Source organism: Alexandromys fortis, unplaced genomic scaffold, assembly GCF_014885135.2.
Source record: "Alexandromys fortis isolate MF-2015 unplaced genomic scaffold, M_Fortis_MF-2015_v1.1 scaffold_4, whole genome shotgun sequence".
In the NCBI taxonomy this organism is placed as follows: Eukaryota; Metazoa; Chordata; class Mammalia; order Rodentia; family Cricetidae; genus Alexandromys; species Alexandromys fortis.
This window is the reverse complement of record NW_026067944.1, coordinates 15,619,850-15,635,560: the sequence shown is the minus strand read 5'-3', so window position 1 is coordinate 15,635,560 and position 15,711 is coordinate 15,619,850. Positions and strand designations below refer to the sequence as shown.

The 15,711-nt window shown below is 37.6% G+C and overlaps 1 long non-coding RNA gene across 3 annotated transcripts in view; it reads left to right on the top strand.

Annotated features, from left to right (window-relative positions):
• Positions 1-15,711, top strand: part of LOC126505616 (uncharacterized) — a 112,635-nt gene that overhangs the window by 72,479 nt on the left and 24,445 nt on the right. The window contains exon 1 of one of the 3 annotated variants that reach the window (XR_007592941.1): positions 6,176-6,438. The exons of the other annotated variants lie outside the window; for them this stretch is intronic. This is a non-coding gene — a long non-coding RNA (uncharacterized lncRNA). Of the gene's footprint in view, positions 1-6,175; positions 6,439-15,711 lie in introns of those variants that run through there. 3 annotated transcript variants of the gene reach the window in all.

Below are 15,711 nucleotides of genomic sequence, written 5' to 3'. Positions count from 1 at the left end.
GCCTGGGATTTAGGGCTCTGGTATTTTACCCAGCTTTGCTTATTTTGTGTGGCAATTTCATGTCCACTGCTTGTTGACTCCATGTGGCTATGAAAACAGAACCATTTTCCAGGCCCTGGCCACAGGGGCACTGAACTTTGTCCTCCCTTTCTTAAAAATAAATGCACACATTCGCATATGTGGGGGGAGGGAGAGGGGAGGAAAGAGAGAGATGATAGAAAAACCCCAAACCTCAGATTTGTGAATCCTACAATCTCAAGGGGAAGTTTTATTGCCTTTGCCCAATTTGTCCTTATTATGTACATTTTCTCACCTCATAACTGTTGATATTCGGAGCCAGACAGTTTGTGTCATATGTGATCAGATCCTGAGCCTAGAGGATTTTATACAGCCTCCCTTCCCTTTGCCCAGTAAATGCCACTTGTAACACCCACTGTAAAGTGCACACAAATAGTCTTTAGAAACCATCATGCAGGTCTGCAATCGGAAATTATATTCCATGACTTGTGAACCATGGCATTAGACATGCTACTGTTGTCCTACGTTCAGGATCATTTTATGTCTGACTAGAGTGTGGAGGTGGTTTGGAAGGAAACAGTAACTATCCAGGCTGTGAGCTCAAGAGCCACCCCACTGTGTCTGCTGCAGACCTCAGAACAATCTAGATACCCTTGTTCAGGTAGGCTCTCTGTGAGCCGGTAGTTCTCAGTTCTCCTAATGCTGTGACTCTTTAATACAGTTCCTTATTTTGTGTTGGTCCCTGATCATAAAATTATTTCATTACTATATCATAACTTTAATTTTGCTACTATTATGAAGTGTAATGTAAATATCTGTGTTATATGATGGTCTTAGACCACCTCTGTGGAAGAATCGTTTGACCCAAGAAGTGGTCTTGAATCACAGGTTGAGAACTTCTGTTGTAAGCCTTTGCATAAACCACTTTCATGTCTTCATTTGTCCTGGGTCCCCATTCTTATAACTGTCTAATATAAATATAATAATATACATATCAATGAATAAATCTCTGTGTAATGTCAGAAAAAATAGTTTGTCATAATTGGATTTGCATTTTTTCTAATAGAAGGGAAAACAAAATATTGTCTATTTTTCATATATCAAAGAAAATATTTTCTATTGGCTTAGGAGGGCCTTAGTAATGCCTACTTATAATGTGAAGGTTAAGTGAAATAATTTAGTATCAGAATAAATGTCAGGATGTTATCAGCAACAAAACAAACTTCCCCACATGGCAATTTCTGTATTCAGTCCAATAAGCAGAATTTTAAGATGTGCATTGACTTCATTTTCACAGACTTTGAAATGGAATCCTGGGATATTTCATTTCTCACTGTGCTTTTAATTAGATTTGAAGAAGTGGGGAGGAGAAGGGCTAGAAATGGACCAGTACTAACACTCTAGAGCAGTCCGTATAGACTCAAAACCGAGTCCTGACCAACCCACGAAGGCCTGAGAAAATGAGCAGGACATGTGTTTTGTCCTTGAAATCTCTGCTATTTTGATTTATAAGCAGTCCAAAGGAGAACCGTATAAATTAAAACATATACCCCTGCATCTTAATTTTCATACAGACCCTGGCAGTAGATTTATAGTCACCTAAGACCTACTCCATCATAATTAAGTTGGAGTTGTCAGCTTTTTATAGTTATTCTTGAAGATAAATCCTTACCTCAGAGGTTCCCACAGTGATTATCATCATGGCCTCTTGCTTTAATCATGGACAGGGGATTTTGACAGTGCTGTAATTCCTACTGGTCTGTGTGCTTGTCTTTTACTGATGTCTTTTCACCACTAGATATCATTGCTGAGTGATGTAAAAATATCCAATTTACTTTGGCATCTTCACAGTTTCTCAGATTTCTATTTGTGTTTTCTCTTTCTTCTTTCTATCCTTGGTTCTGCCTCCTCTTCACTATTTCATCTCCCTGGAACAAATTGTTGGTTTTCCCTTCTTATATAAATTTTACTAAATTTATTCTTTGAACATTCATACATGTATTTAGAGCATTCTGATTGCCTCAGCCCTTACCTCTGTGATCTCACTTTCAGTGAAAGAACTTATTCTGCTGGAATGGAAGCTTGTTTACATTTCTCATTTGAAAGTAATATATGTCCTATAGATTAATAGACAAAACAGAGGATTAGATGTCTATGATAAGGAGGAACTCCTCTTGCCCTAAATTTTCCTTCATAGCTTTCATCTTTGGATGTTATCTTGCTATCTTCTCTCTCTCTCTCTCTCTCTCTCTCTCTCTCTCTCTCTCTCTCTGTATGTGTGTGTGTGTTTTGTCTTCTCATAAGAACACAGGTTACATTGCATTAGGACTTTAGCTTCATGACATCATGACTTTTTTTTTTTCTCAAAGGAGATTGTATTCACAGATCTCAAAGGCTAACACTCCTACGTGTCTTTTTAGAGGACACAATTTCACGCACAATGGATAGTATTTATTATTGGAAAATCGATAAGGCTATTCTGAAAACAATTTGGCCATAGTCTTTCCTGAACAATTTTTTTTGTAAAGATATTTAGGCTGGGGATAAACAAAAGAGAAAGTTTATTTAAATGCAAGCATTCTTAATTATTGAGAGAATTATTTGTAAGCATTTGAAGTAAGAAATGGGAATGACTTATGTTGTTGGTATATTGGTATATATAGGGGATTATTGAATATCATGAAGCCAAGAGAAGTTAAGTGGAGGATTAACGTAATAGAAAATTCAATAAATATTAACAAATAATCAGATCACATGTTATACTACTTAACTAGCAAAAACAGAAGAAAGCAAACATCCTCACTAACAGTACTATGATGTTTGTGTGTGTGTGTGTGTGTGTGTGAGTGTGTGTGTAAATGAACATTCTTCTATACTGTTGATAGGGAACAAAAGTGTTCACAAATATCCAGGAGGTCACTTGTCATCAAAAGTCAGTGCTCTTGTCATTTGCTTGGTACTTACCTTTTCTACTTCTAGGATCTTATTTTAAAGGAAAAATATTGTATCTATACAAAAATGCAGCTGTAAGAATGCTTATAAGAATATGTCTTTTGAAAAAAGTTGCAAAGAGGTAAAGTTTATCATTAGGAGCCAAGCTTAATAAATCTAGAAAACGACACAAAAAGATGCAAAATATATGTCTTGAATAGTGAGAAGTGCTAGGCTTGCTTTTCTAACTATGTTGTTCCCATGCAATAGCATCATAGACTGCTTTCCTTGCTCTGATTAATGTGTCTTTGTTGTTACAATAACCAACATGTTCAATTTCATTTTATTCTATAGTTCTTTATATGTGGCCATGGATTGAACATTGCTATCTTGTTCCAAAGTGTATGAATTATAAAAACACTACAATAGTCTTAGAAGACAGCATTTCTCCATTATTATCTTCTGCCTCTTTCTTTAAGTAACAATTCTTTTTTTTTTTGTTTGTTTTTTTTTTTTTTTGTTTTTGATTTTTTTGTTTTTGGAGACAGGGTTTCCTTGTAGCTTTGGAGCCTGTCCTGGAACTAGCTCTTGTAGATGAGGCTGACCTTGAACTCACAGAGATTTGCTTGCTTCTGCCTCCTGAGTGTTGGGATTAAAGGTATGTGCCACCACCTCCTGGCTAAGCAAGAATTCTTAGCCAGTCACATGTACTTTAGAGAAAGCCAGAAAAAAATCAAGGTAGATGCATGCAACAAATGTTATGTCCTGTGGGAACTCCTTCAATCAATAAAGTTTAATATATTGACCCACTTTGGACTTGGTCTCATGTACTGTATATGCAGACAAAAAGTATGTGTGGGTCCCTTGACTGCTGGATTAAGTTCCAGTTCCCAGACCACACAGAAGACTGCGGATCACTACTCTTTCTGTAAGTTTATCCCCTAATAAATAAACCTTTGTTATACTCCATTCTGGACTGTGTGGAAATCTTTTGTACTGTAACACTTGTGCACATAGAGGTCTTATTTCTTCCAAGAATTTCTTCTGTGGGTAGTTGCTATAAATTCTGATGGCTTGTTCTGCTAGACACTTTTAGAAAAGGAGATGAGGTGAGAGCTTATCATGGTGCCTCCTCATCACAAGTCTTGGTCAAATTTTATGCTCAGGGAATATGTATTTTTTTCTAACACCATCCTTTTCAGGAGTTGGTTATACACCAACTCCTTTATATAAACCTGAGTCAAGGTATGGCCACTGCATGTTTCAAAGGTGAACAATCAATGAGAATGTGGGGAAAAATGATTATTAAAATGGAAGCCCATGGTCATTTCACAGCTTAGTCTCAAAATGACATTTTGTAACTTCTGCCATTTTCTCTTCACTAGAATCAATACAGCGAGCCCAGCCCAAGCTAATTAAGAAGGGATCATGCATTATCACAAACTCTAGTAGATGTGTTGAATACACCAGAAAGCCTGGCACCCTGTTGATCAAAACATGAGAAAAAAATGTTAGGTAAATGACCAAGTGAGCAGGATTGGGATCAATGGTTTAAGGGAGAGTCGTATGCTGCAAGGAGGAGGGCCCACTTGTTTGTTTCGGGCCTGGCTTGCTTAAACCCCAGAAATAACCACACAGAAACTGTATTAATTAAATTACTGCTTGGTCCATTAGTTCTAGCCTTTTATTGGCTTACTCTTCTATCTCTATTAATCTCCCATTTCTATTAATCTGTATATCGCCACATGGCAGCAGCTTACCAGGAAAGATTCAGCATATCTGACTCTGTCGGCTCCATGGTGGCTCTCTCTTACTCTGCTTTCTTCCTCCCAGAATTTTGTATAATTTTCCTCACCTACCTAAGTTCTGCCTTATCAAGGGCCCAAAGCAGTTTCTATGTTCATTAACCAATGAAAGCAACACACAAACAGAAAGAACTCCTACGCAAGGCATGCATGTAGGAAGAACTTAAGAGGATATGTGGAAAGCTGAATGAGGGATCTGGACAAAAGAAAGTACAAATGGAGTCACAACAGTGGCAAGGTGACAGACAGCCCACACGTCTGGCTGACTTTCAGGAGCTCCCAGGAAAAAAAGAATGTTAGTTCAGGCCCCAGACTAAAGACCAGGACAGGAGCTACCACAGAGCCACTCCTAAACTTCTCTGCTCTGGTTTACGAGGAGAATAGACCCAAATCTAGTATTTTAGTCTGTTTTCTGTTACTACAAACACTCTAGGATATTTTATAAAACAGAATGGCTTATTTGGCTTAATTCTGGTGGCTGGAAGATCTAAGCAGCGTGAGACATCCTACCTGAAAATATCATCACATGACAGAGAAGCAGAAATGAAGGTGCAGAAGGACGTTATGTAGAACCAGATGTCTCCATCAAATCCCGTCCCTTGGAACTCAGGTAACCCCATGGAGGTGGAGGCAGAAGGAGTGGGAAACAGAGGATATGGAGGGCACTGGAAGGACAAGCCTTCTAGAACAACTGAGTAAAGATCATGGGAACTGACTGAAGCAGCAACACAGGGCATACGAGGGTCTGCACCATGTCCCCTGTGTATATACCATAGTTTTCAGTTCTATACCTTTATGGTACCCTTAAATGTGTAAGCGAGTAGATCTCTGGTTCTTGTGCCTTCTCTCTTGAGGGTTTTTTATTTTTTGTTAACTTGCCATGTTTAACTTCAATAGGATGCTTTTTGTTATACCTTGTTATATTTTATTTTGTTATTTTTTTGTATCTCTGAAAGATAAAAATTAAATGTCATTTACATTTAAAAAAAGGTCTCAGTTTAGTCGCAGCACTCGGGAAGCAGAGGCAGGCGGGTCTCTGTGAGTTTGAGGCCAGCCTGGTCTACAAGAGCTAGTTCCAGGACAGGCTCCAATGCTACAGAGAAACCCTGTCTTGGAAAAAAAAAAGTCTCAGAATAGTCTGCAACTGTGGAACCTCAAGAACAGGGAGGTTGACAACTCAGCCGTAATCAAGCTAACTGAATTGGACAAAGCAAAGTGAGACATAATTAACAATTCCATTAGCAAGCTGTCTCCTGAGAAACAAAAAATATCTCCCTGTCTGATATACGAAAAAAAAAAGACAAGAACTCAGAGCATCCTGAGGCCAGGTTAACTCTTTTTTAACACACCTACAGGTTTAAGGACTAATCATGGGGCCTCAGAAGCTACCGTAAGCCCATTTGAGGTAGTGTTTGCAACAGCCTAATCATCTCTCCATATTTGCATCTTTTGAAGGTTCCTAGAACTTCTTAGCACTGCCTTTTTGGTGGACACTTCTAACCAGAGCCAACCTTAGGAAAATTCTTTGGCTCTGTTCTGATGAGGGGCCAGGAAAGAGGAAACCGAAGTGAACCACAACAATTATTTTAACAACTGCCTGTTTACAGAATCACTAAAAATGAAAAAGCCTCGGGACCTATTTTGTCTGGACAAGCTTGTTTCTGTGTTCTTCACAACGTTCCAGGTACTCAAACACCAAACAATTTTGAAGAAATGCTCTCTTAGAAGGATGGTATAGCCCAAGGAATATGCCATTTGCTGATAACAATAATGGATTTACTAAGTTAGGCGACTAGCTCTAAAGCCAGTTGCAGATCGTGACACAAATACGAATCTGCACTGCTGCAGATGGAACAGTGGGGGGAAAAGATGCTTATAACAAAGCATTCCAAGGGAAAGGCCTGTGCTTTTATGTTGGGGGAACAAATCATGGCTGGCACTGATTAGTAGATGCTGCTCTCTCCGGCTGGCAAAATGTAAAAGAGTTTGCTTTGCCAGAAATAACAAAATGGACACCCAGGCCGGCATCTGGAAGTTATTCTTATAGAAATATGGCATTTGCTAAAATTAGAGCAGTGGGTCAGTTTCTGTTTACCCGTCTCCAGTCCATGCGAAGGCGAATGCAGTGTGAGGTAGACGCTCCCTGCTCCCTGGTTTCAATCCCTGGCCAGCTTGTGGCAGCTTGTTTTTTTTTTTTTTTTTTTTTTTCACCTTTGATAAACATGCATAGAGGACCTGTACTCAGATGTGGATGGTGGGCCTCAAGTATGTTTGTAAAATAGTCTTACATTAGAGGGATCATAATATAGAATCTGAACTTAAAGAGACCGGATTTTTAAATATAGATGTCGCCACTTGCTGAGATCAAAACCCTCAACAAATGACACGCTATCCCTAAAGTTCTGTATTTGTATATATGTAGATCCTATAACCACTGTGAAACCCATTATTAGAATTATGTATGATTAATAAAAAATATTCAACTTATAGTAAATGTCCTATGAATTTAACTCTTATTACAATACATCATTGATACTCCTTAACGGTTATATTAAACCTGGTGAGGAAGAGCCTCTGACACACATACCTTCATTAACGCTGATTTTCTCTTTCTAAGCAAGAATTTTAGTGCAATCGTCAAGAAGGCAGATACTGGATGCAACTACATTCAAACTTAACTTCTTAAAATTGCTTTCTAAATTAAAATTTTCTTTTCATGCAATATGTTTGATCAGGCTTTCCCCTCCTCCAACTTCTTCCAATTCTTCTGCATTTCCCACCTTACCACCTTCAGGTTGTTTTTCTCTTTCTAGAAGATAAAGAAAAAGACCACAAAATGAAAATCAAACAAAAGAGAAAAACTAATAAGGCAAAAACAAACAAAAACCTCAAAGCAAAATGAAACAGAAAGCCCACTAAAAACCAAAGAATCAAACTATGGAGTTTGTTTTGTATTTGCCAACTACTTCTGGGCACTGGGCATGTCCTGGAGTATGGTTACTATAACCATTGACACTCCTTTTGGAGAAATACAACTTTCCTGTTCCCAGCAGGTATCAATTTTAGATAGCTTCTCTATTAGATATATGACAAAGAGGAGGTGGAAAGATTGCAAGAGCCAGAGATGGTGGATGGCAAGAAAACAGCATCTTCTGGACACAGGAGGAATGAGGCACATATGAACTCTCAGAGACTCTGACAGCGTGCGCAAGACTAGCACAGCTTCACACCAGACAAAGTCCCACCATTAAGATGGGAAATGGATACAATGTCTCACCCCAAAACTAACTTAAAGAAAAGAAAGAAAGAAAGAGAGGAAAGAAAGGAAGGAAGGAGGGAGGGAGGGAGGGAGGGAAGGAAGGAAAGAAGGAAGGAAGGAAGGAAGGAAGGAAGGAAGGAAGGAAGGAAGGAAGGAAGGAAGGAAGGGAGGGAGGAAGGAAGGGAGGAAGGAAGAAATGAAGATTGGAAGGAAAGCAGACAGACAGAAAGACAGACAGGCAGGCAGACAGACATACAGACAGATAGATAGATAGATAGATAGACACATAAAGAGTCTGGGGCTGGACAACTGAGCTTCAGAAAATTGCTCTACCCTGGAGTTACTTTCCCCTTGTATCACTTCGTTTACTAGTTTACTAGTTTTACTAGTTTACTAGTGATAAACCCTTGATTGTTTTTGTAAACAATTTACTTAACTTCCTCTGCCTCATTTTTTCTCGTCTGTAAAATGGGGGATAGTGATTGCTTGGTTTAATGAGAAATTCTTCTGCCCGCATAGAGAATTCTCTTTTTTTTTTCATTTTTAATAGATTTTTATTGAGCTCTGCATTTTTCTCTGCTCGCCCCCTCCCCACCTCTCCCCTCACCTTCAACCCTCTCCCAGGGTCCCCATGCTCCCAATTTACTCAGGAGATCTTGTCTTTTTCTACTACCCATGTAGATTAGATCTATGCGTGTCTCTCTTAGGGTCCTCATTGTTGTCTATGTTTTCTGTAATTGTGATTTTTGGGCTGGTTTTCTTTGCTTTATGTTTAAAAACTACTTATGAGTGAGTACATGTGATAAATTGTCTTTCTGGGTCTGGGTTACTTCACTTAAAATGATGTTCTCTAGCTCCACCCATTTGCCTGCAAATTTCAAGATGTCGTTATTTTTTTCTGCTGTGTAGTACTCCGTTGTGTAAATGTACCACATTTTCCTTATCCATTCTTCGCTCAAGGGGCATTTAGGTTGTTTCTGGCTATGACAAACAATGATGCTATGAACATAGTTGAGTACATGTTTTTGTGGTATGATTGAGCATTTTTTGGATATATACCCAAAAGTGGTATTACTGGGTCTTGAGGAAGGTTGCTTCCCAGTTTTCTGAGAAATCACCACATTGACATCTAAAGGAGCTGTACCAGCTTGCATTCCCACCAGCAATGCAGAAGTGTTTCCTTTACCCCACAACCTCTCCAGCATAAGTTGTAATCAGTGTTTTTGATCTTGGCCATTTTTACAGGTGTAAGATAAAAATCTCAGAGTTGTTTTGATTTGCATTACTCTGATGACTAAGGATGTTAAACATTTCTTAAGGATCAAATTACAGTTTGAAAATCAATTACAAGAAAAGCACCACGTGTGCTAGATGTTGTTGGTCAGAATTCCATTTTTAATCAGAGTTGCTCTGTTTTGTATCCTATGTCTCAATTTAGATGTTTGATAAAGGAAACAATGATTCTGCTCTTTTTGATGGGACTATGTTAGTACGTCTCTTTAAATTGTTACAGACTCTTGTTATCCTTTATAGCTCTTTCAGTGGGGACATGAGATACTCAATGGGGTGTTAAACACTTTGGGGAGCTTCAATTAATTATCTTAGTCAAGAGACCCCTGTTCACAGAATTACTCTGCTTTCAGAAATCTAATGAATAACTCGATGATCTGCATTATGACAACTTTTCTCAGAGTGACATACTACAAGAGAATAATTCATTTCTTTCTTGATTCTGGTGACATATAATGTTAGTGATGTGGCCATTAAAATGATTAATGAGATTAGCAAAAATTGAACAATGTTTTTCTATGTATGTGACAAATGATCATTCTCCTTCATCTTTATTCATATTTGATGAATTAAATAGTTCAGGAAATGCTTCCTTAAAGCAAAACTTTACAGTGAAACTGTGAGGCAAAGATTTTCTGAGGTTTGAAATCTATTATCACTTCCATTTGGCAAACCAAAATAAGATTTTAGAAATGCATTTTTTTTCCTGACTATTCCATTGCTGATGGCAGTAAGCACCTGATGCCTTAAGACATTTTCACCCACTGAGTTTCTTTCCTGGTGTGTTTTTGAACATTTGTCTCTTGAAACTGAAAAGGTGCTGGTGCAACATGGTTCTAATTGCAGTCAAGTGTCAAAGTTTTTCTGATATCTGAGAAACCCTGGGGACTGCAGGCTACTTTAATTTTATCTCATAGCTGTGAATGAGTCTTCAAATGAATGGAAAAGGGAGGTGTTATGTGTAGGAAGCTGTTTCATTTCCTTGTAGAGAGCAACTGAAGCCTCTCACCATGAATTCCCAGGCTTTCCTCTGTGAACACTGACTTTCTTGGGTTTAGAACCTGCTGCAGGATGAAACATGAGGCAGGTCTGCATGGAGAAGTAGAACTCTATAGAAAAGCCCAGTTTCTTCTGTGGAAATGGACCTCTGGATACAGGTTTGGGGGGGGGGCAAAGGCCATTGAGTAGTCAAGAGAACTGAGACTGAGGGAGCACATGGAGTGTAAGGGAAAGCAACTCAAAGAAGAGAGACCAAAATCAATGTGGAAACTCCAAAGCAAGAAACAGTCACTTCAGGACCACAGGATCCTGTCAGTGTTGTGAATGGGTACACAATAACACAGTCTCAGTCCTGCGCAGGCTCAGACACAGGTCTAGTAGGAAAGGAGAATTGGAGAGCACCTTTCAACCCGAGGGCAATCTGAGCCATGTCTATGCAATGACAGTATGTACAAACTTTGTGAAGCTGGCTTAGAATTCACAACCACACTCAAAGCTATTTGATGTTTATAATTTATAGGTAGGGTTTGACTTAACTGTCTACTATGTCCACAAAGGACTCTTTACTAGTGTATAATTATGTCATTTTACAAGGTCTTGTTTGTGTTTGCATGAAGTAGTACTACACACATAAGTTGTGTCTATTTTTTTAGTACAGTTGACATTAAAAAATAGTCTTCAGATTGGTGCATAGTGTAATTCTATGTTAAAATATGTGTATATAGTAATCAGTATGAATATTTGAAATTAAAAATACTGCAAGTGATGTTCTTTGATGTTATGCTGCTTGTTATCAAAATTCTGTGGGAAAAAAGTATACAGTGTAATATACTCAGCTCACTGTATGATATTTGCTAAGGTAGACATTTATTTCACAGCCCTTGGATATTCTCTTCATAATTTATCTCATCATTAACATATTATGTTATAGAATTATAATGAATCTTATACTTACTGCTAAGGTCTACTTTTGAGTATACATTGTATGTGACTCTGTACAAAGCCCTATTAATAGGAACATTTTTCTTAGCAGAAAAAAATACATTCAACTCATTGTATGTTTGCAAAGAAAGACATTTGTTTCATATCTGTTATCCTCCTATCAGATTTGAATATTCCAGCATATTCTTTTCTGTCTTTTGCTTACTAGAAGATGACTGTCATCTTAGAAGTAAAGTATGTCCCTTGATTTTGTAAGAATTTGACTTGAGAATGATAAAAAACAATAGAATACTTCTCTACTCCTTCCTCACCTGTATTTAAGTGCTACCAATTTGATGTATCTTTGATTGATCAAACTTCATGACCTAAATTGTGAGAAATTTTCATATGCCTTTTTCACAAGGAAATCAGTGCCCTCTGATCAACTGAGCAAAGTTCATGTGAATTCACAGACTGATCCAGCAAGCATAGGACCTGTGCAGGTCTGTACCTGGTCATCTGCATACACATTCTGGCTTTCACATTGGTGTTTATGTGTGACTCTGATTCTTGTGCCCTCTCTTGGGCTCTTTTCTTTCTGTTGCTTTGCCTTGTCCAACTTCCATATGTTGGTTTGTGTTTTATCTTACTTTTTTTTTTTTGATATGTTTTGTTGTCTCTTGGAAGTCTATTCTTTTCCAAGGAAACACAGAAATAGAATGGATCTTCATGAGAGGGAAGGAAGGGAAGAGCAGATGGAAGGGAGACTGTGAACACTATATATTATATAAGGGAGGAATCTATTTTCAACAAAAGGGAGTGGTAAATAGAAAAGAAATCCAATAAATTTAGATTAGTTGTCAACATTTTGGAGAGAGAGAGAGAGAGAGAGAGAGAGAGAGAGAGAGAGAGAGAGAGATTGAGTCTTTGGCTTGTAAAAGGTTAGTGGAAAGAATAAAAATAATATAGTGAAATCTCAAAGCAATATATTTCAATCACATGAAATTGGTAACACTAAAATTAAGTAAATATAGTTTCGAAAAAGAAGTATATCAATGAATTATTCAAAAAGATAGCCTGACTTTTTTTTCTTTTTATTTGATCAGTCCTATTTAAATGCCGATCAAAACTAGGTTACAAAAATATTTAATTTATTTTTTTTTGTTTTATTTATTAAAGATTTCTGTCTCTTTCCCGCCACCGCCTCCCATTTCCCTCCTCCCTTCCCTAATCAAGTCCCCCTCCCTGGTCAGCCCAAAGAGCAATCAGGGTTCCCTGCCCTGTGGGAAGTTCAAGGACCACCCACCTCCAATGGGATGTCCTATTGGGAACTCACCAAGGCCAGCTGGCCTGGGTCTGAAAAAACCTGGGATAAAGCCGGACTCGCTGAACATAGCGGACAATGAGGACTACTGAGAACTCAAGAACAATGGCAATGAGATTTTGATCCTACTGCATGTACTGGTTTTGTGGGAGCCTAGGCAGTTTGGATGCTCACCTTACTAAAAATATTTAATTTAAAAGATTGAATTCCCAGTGTTTTCCTGTTGCTGTTTAAGAATACTCGAAGCTCACTCAGCAGCACGAGCATGTAAGTTCTCAGTTCCCGCACAGTCCTGACCCTGTGCTCTCTTCTTCCAATAATCAGCACGACTTTCCCTCTGTCACAATGCTTGACCTTCAAGACCAGGAACTTCTCCTTTTGAGGAGAGGCATACCTCCTGCTGTGTCTTAGAGATTTTCATAGCTGCCTACAACAGAGAAAGCAAAACACCAAGTGTGTTCCCATTTGAATGCTGTTTCTTGAGGGTTTGTGGATAGATCCTATGCATGTTACTCAGGCTTTTCTCCAATACTCTTCAGTAATAGCACAATCTTTTGGGCCAAGAGAATTTTCTAATACGTTTACTAAGAAGTGTAAGTCATAATGGCTCAGTGTTTAAAAGTGAGCACTCTTCTCTCACAATTTGTAGGGCATGCTACCTGAGTGGATTAGTTCATTCCTGAGACCTCGCCTTTCTTCTTTTTAAAATGCCTTCCTTATTGAATTCCTTTAAAAATATACACAAGTCATACTAAACAGAATAAGTAGGTTATAATACATTTTATTTATTTGTATGTGTAATGACAATAGTTAAATTAGACAGTCAATTTGAGATAACTGTAGTTGGCCATAAAAATGACTGGAGGAAGGAAATGCAGGGGTGAATGATGTCATTATTTCTTAATTAAAAATAAAGCAATCAATTTCAAAAAGAAAATATATTAATATATGCATACATATATGTGTATTAGTATCTATCTTACTGTACACTATATATATTCTGGAGAATTCAACCAAAATTGTTTTAAAAATAGAAAAACTATCTTCTAAAATATATAATGTGAAACATTATGAAGAACATCAAATTAAGAACTTGTAAAGATTAGTTTTTATGTTTCTTCATTAAATTTGGAGAATTTATGTTTCTTCATTTTTTTTCTTTTGGAACATATACGTCAAATATTGGATGATAAAGAGTATCAAAGGATCACTTAAATGTTTTTGTGACATAATCAGGGTCACAAGAAGTCTAGAGTTCTAAGGTTTGGAAGATAAGATTATTCAAAAGTAAGAGCGGTTTGTTAGTCCCCATGCTTTTAAAATACTTACACGTGCACATGCACACAATTCCTGTATGGTTGGATGAATAGAAACAAAACAATCATTTTAGCATTGAATCCATCAAAACCCTGAATTTCCTATAGACATGTTCTGATTGCTCACGTGTTTTGCAGTTACTAAAATAAGACAAAAGAGGTAGTGAGTCGTTATCAGGAACACAGGAACTTTTACTCAGATGCAGATTTATGCACAATATTTTAAAGGTTACACTAAAGGTTCTAGGGTCTGCTGATTATTCTGTTATTATGAAGCAGAATCGTAAATGTCAGCAAAAGATAAACTCACAAATGCCATCTTTCATTGTCTTCAGGTAAACTTCAACTCCTAAGCATTGACAGATGTCTCCACATAGTCTGCTGGAACAGAGAGGAAAATAAACAAACACATCCACAGACACAGATCCCTCTGAACTTAAAAGAATTTTAGAGAAGAGGCCAATTTGGGATTTGGACAGGAATTGACAATATGTCCCTGATAATGTTAATGCTAGCCTTTATCGAGTTCTTGATTAGATGCCAGACATTGTTCTAAATGCCACATCATGAAATGCACAAACATTGTTGTCTCCATTTCGTAAATGGTTAGAAACTAAAGCTTAAGAGATTTCTCAGCACTGCTAAGATGCCAGTTTTATTGAAGCTCTTTGACATGACTCTCCGCTGGGTCTAAAAACTTCAGTATCCCTGAGGACAGAGAATTTTTATGTCAGCTTTGCTGAAACTGGAGACTTGTGCATAACATGTTTAAATAAAGCCCATTATTTTTTTTTAGCACAGGCTAAAAAGTTGGTTCATTTCGGACTTCACAATTTACAGAGCCTGCTACCATGAATAAGATAGTTCATCTCCATAGTCCTCACTCTCCTTGTTTTTAAAATACAGTGAAGATTAAAGCCTTGCTCCCTGAATTTATTCTGAGGTTAAACAAAATAACACACATAAACATTCAGTATGAAAAAACTAGTGGTGATTTCCAAACATACACTCACTCTCCTGACCCATCACGTTTGTTCTTTTAGTCATTCTCACAAAGAAAGCAAAGCGGGCAACCACAGAGACTTAATATTTATAAATGTTCTACTAATACTCACTCAAACCTGAAGCAACCCAGCTGCAACCTCAGGAAAAGAAATCAACCAATTGCGGCACATCACTATAATAATTCCCGCCAATAGGTAACAAGGTCTTCTTGTTTTTCAAAGTAGTGAGGGAAACTGTTCAAAGCCAAACCATAACAGAGATCAAAAAGAAATACTATGAAGTATGACACAGAAACACATGACTCTCAGCTGTCATGGACCAGCAGCAAGTAATTGATGAATGCAAAAATATGAACAACTCCCCAAACTATCATATTTAAAGAAGTTTACATATGGAGGTGCTTACATAATGGAGGCTTTCATTTATGTCAAATTCAGCAAAAACTCAAAAGCATGGGGATAGAAATGAGATCAGAAGGTGTTGGGTCTTAGAGTTTCTTTGTTGTTTTTTTTTTTAAATTTATTTTTCTTTTATGTTCATTGGTGTTTTACGTGCATGCATGTCTGTGTGAAGGTGTCAGAGGCTCAGGAACTGTAGCTGCAGATAGGTGTAGGCTGTGATGTGGGTACTGGGAATTGAACCCAGGTCTTCTGGAAGAGCATCCAGCACTCTTATCCACTGAACATGTCTCCAACCTCTTGTACTGTAGTTTCTTGGAGAGAAATAATTGCAAATGGTCACAGATGAACTTTCTCTTATGATAGAAACATCTCATACTTTAGTATTTCTGTAACATTGTTATAGAAGTTAATCAAAATTCAAAAATGTGATCATAAAATAATG